The sequence below is a fragment of the Corythoichthys intestinalis genome, chromosome 9, assembly GCF_030265065.1.
Source record: "Corythoichthys intestinalis isolate RoL2023-P3 chromosome 9, ASM3026506v1, whole genome shotgun sequence".
Classification (NCBI taxonomy): Eukaryota; Metazoa; Chordata; class Actinopteri; order Syngnathiformes; family Syngnathidae; genus Corythoichthys; species Corythoichthys intestinalis.
The window spans coordinates 6,979,717-6,983,713 of record NC_080403.1 but is presented as its reverse complement, the minus strand read 5'-3'; positions in this window follow the sequence as shown (position 1 = coordinate 6,983,713).

The window sequence follows — 3,997 nt, the reverse complement described above, 5'->3', positions numbered from 1 at the left end:
AGTTGACGGTCAATCTGCCTCGTTCTGGGGCTCCATGCAAGATCTCACCTCGTGGGGCATCACTGATGATGAGGAAGGTGAGGGATCAGCCCAGAACTACACGGCAGGACCTCGTCAATGACCTGAAGAGAGCTGGAACCACAGTCTCGAAGAAAACCATCGGAAACACATTACGCCGTTATGGATTAAAATCCTACAGCGCACGCAAGTTCCCTCTGCTGAAGCCAGTGCATGTCCAGACACGTCTGAAGTTTGCCACTGACCATCTGGATGATCCAGAGGAGCAATGGGAGAAGGTCATGTGGTCGGATGAGACCAAAATTGAACTTTTTGGTCTAAACTCGGCTCGTCGTGTTTGGAGGAAAAAGAACACCATCCCAACCGTGAAACATGGAGGAGGAAACATTTTTTGGGGCTGCTTCTCTGCCAAGGGTACAGGACGACTGCACCGTATTGAGGGGAGGATGGATGGGGCTATGTATCGCTGACAACCTCCTTCCTTCATTGAGAGCGCTGAAGATGGGTCGTGGCTGGGTCTTCCAGCATGACGACACAAAGCACACAGCCAAGGCAACTAAAGAGTGGCTCCGTAAGAAGCATCTTAAGGTCCTGGAGTGGCCTAGCCAGTCACCAGATCTGAACCTGATAGAAAATCTATGGAGGGAGCTGAAAGTCCGTGTTGCCCGGCAGCAGCCCCGAAACCTGAAGGCTCTTGAGAAGATCTGCATGGAAGAGTGGGCCAAAATCCCTGCTGCAGTGTGTGCAAACCTTGTCAAGGACTACAGGAAACGTTTGGTATCTGTAATAGCAAACAAAGGTTTCTGTACCAAATATTAAGTTTGATTTTTGTGATGTATCAAATACTTATTTCATGCAATTAAATGCAAATTTATTATTTAAAAATAATACGAGATTTTCTGTTTTTTTTTTTTTTTTTTGTGTGTGTATTAGATTCCGTCCCTCACAGTTGAAGAGAACTTATGATACAAATTACAGACCTCTACATGCTTTGCAAGTGGGAAAACCAGCAAAATCGGCAGTAGAGGTGTGCATCGACACTGCCCTCACGATCCGATTCGATTACGATTCGGAAGGCCACGATTCGATTTGATTCGATTCAGAGGGTCACGATTCGATTCGGTTCGATTCGGCAATGCATTGCGATGCATTAAAGCCTAGGATGCATTTAAATTCTAAAGCAAAACATTTTTCGTCAATCATGAGCCAACACAAGCGGACAGACATTAAACAACTTTTTATTGGCTCTTGTGTCACTCCTGGTTGAAGTCAAATGAAAATAGTATACTTTCATATATATATATTTTTTTTTTACACACAGTAGCAGCCTTTCACACAGTGCAACATCTGAACTCCTGTGCAAAATCAGTAATAACAGTCACTGTATTTTAGTCACAACGACCCATCAATAAAAATATTCAAGTAAATATTAAAGAAAACGACAAAGAAAATATTGTAGTGCAGCAGCATCTTTATCGCAATATCAATCCAGGGATCAGTTCAGTTGCAAACAAAACATCAACTAAATTGCAATGTAGAACAAAAGTAAAATGTAGGCCTAGCCTATCTTATATCTATAATATTTCTCGCTCCTTCTTTCTCCGTTTCAGCCATTGTTATGTTATGTCCTATCTCTCTGCTCTCTCGATTACAACTGCGCTTGTCTGTGACGTTACTCCGGTAAGGAAGCGGATTTGGGTTCCTCCTCCCCCCTGCATAGAGGTTAGATCTTGTGCCCGAACCCGACCCGACCCGAAATGTTAAGCATTCACGTTTCGGTGGGTCGGGTCGGGCCGCCGCGCCGGACTAAAATAAAAAAAAAAAAATGCGCAGAGGGCTGTTGCACAGCCCTCTTTTTCTTCTTCTCCTCCCGTTATTTTGTTGTGTGAATGCTTTTATAAGTCTCATAAAAATATGTAGACTATTTAAATATTGAGTAAACTTGATTTTTTTTTTCTGCCAACTGAGAATTCGTTACGAAAGACACTTTTATTTATGCACACAAAGGCAAATGTGATCCTTTCGAATCTTCTCCTCTGTGTGTCTGTAAAACCGTGTTTTTTTTTTTTAAATATTAAACTTTCCAAGAGTTATTTTGTTGAGTAAATGCTTTTATAAATCTCTTAAAATTATGTAGACTATTTAAATATTGAGTAAACTTGCGTTTTTTTGTCTGCCAACTGAGAATTTGTTAGGAAAGACACTTTTATTTATGCACACAAAGGCAAATGTGATCCTTTCGAATCTTCTCCTCTGTGTCTGCAAAACCGTGTTTTTTTTTTATATTAAACTTTCCCAGCGTTATTTCGTTGTGTAAATGCTTTTATAACTCTTATAAAAATATGTAGACTATTTAAACAGTAAGAAAACTTGAAGAAATGAAAATAAATGGCTGCTGCTGCTGCGTTTTTTTTTTCCGCATCACTCGGCTCAGGCATGCAAATCTATTGTTAATTGATCTGGCCGGTCGGGCTTCAATACCAGCGGGCCGTGTCTGGCTGGGCTGGAATTTTTTGGGCCCGATCTAACCTCTACAGCAGGGGTGGGCAAACCGGTCCTCAAGGGCCGTAGTGGGTCCTGGTCTTTGCTCCCACTGATCCAGCAAGGACAGTTTAACCAATGAAGTTTCTGCTGAAACAAGAAGCACCTGCCTGTGATCAACAGATTGGGCCTGCAAGACACTAGATTGGTAAAAAGGTTTCCTCTTGATGAGTTGGAACAGAAACCCGCACCCACTGCGGCCCTTTGTGGAATAGTTTGGCCAACCTTGCTCTACAGGCTTGCTTTGAATGTAAAGTAGCTCTCTTTACAGGTAAACATGAGAATAACAATACAAATGGGGAAACCAAATCCATTGCATCACCGGAATTGCGCAGGGAAGATTTTTGAACGTACTTATATATTTTAAAATGCGCTAAATCGATTCAGCGTGTTGCCCGCATCTAATCGAATCGTCCCCGCCCCGCATCGGGATGCATCGCCGCATCGATTATTGTTGACACCCTTAATCGGCAGTGTATCAAATACTTGTTCTCCCCACTGTACATGCTACATGGAGTTTTAGGATCGAAACAAGTACGCGATAATATGTCGTTAAAGTCATGGCGTCTTTAATTCTGCTCTCGTGTGCTCTCACCTCTAGTTAGGGTTTAGTTGTTGTTGTTGTTTTTTTTTTCTTTTTCAAAAATGCCCTCTTGTTCAAAATGTTTCTTCCCCCAGAAAATTGAGATTTTAAGCTTTCCAATTATGTATCACACGTGCTTATCGGACAATTTTGAAAGGTGGCCAAATTTGGAGTCTCAGAGCGGAACTTCAAGTCACCTGAGTGTCTTCTGCCATATATACGCTATACTATGTATTCTTACAGATTGAAAAGTTATGTCAATAAGAAAATAATACAAAAAATAATAGTGAACTAATTTTCTGTTTATTATATACAGTATGCCCTTGAGCTGTTTGTCAGTCTGGAAGCTGAAGTGCCATAAAACTTTGGCCTCGTTGCTCTCAGCCACCCTCTGTGGTGCAGCCCATTGAGATCTGGGCACTTCTATGCCATACTAGATACAGATGTTCCTGCATATACTATCCCAGACATTTGGTTTTGCATCCCCATGTGTGCTGATTCAGCTTGCATCTTACATCCTGCTACAATGTCTGTCTGCGGAGCATCTTTGCACAGCTTGCACCTCGGGTCTGATCTGCTCTGTTAAATCTTGACCTCTAGGGCCCTTGTACTTAAGGCCTATTCTTGTGTGATGGAATGACACAATTCCTTGAATATAGTAACATATTATTCAAAATGACAGTGGATTTTGGAAATGTGTTAGTCAGTTGCATTTCATCATTACATCAAATCTGTAAAGGTGTGGTGTTCTTGTTCCTATCCAGTCCAGACAGTTTGGGACTCGCACGTGTCCGTTATTTTGAAAGCACTTTGCTCTTTAGAGCGAATTCTTTTGGAAGTAGTTCCTCTTGCCGG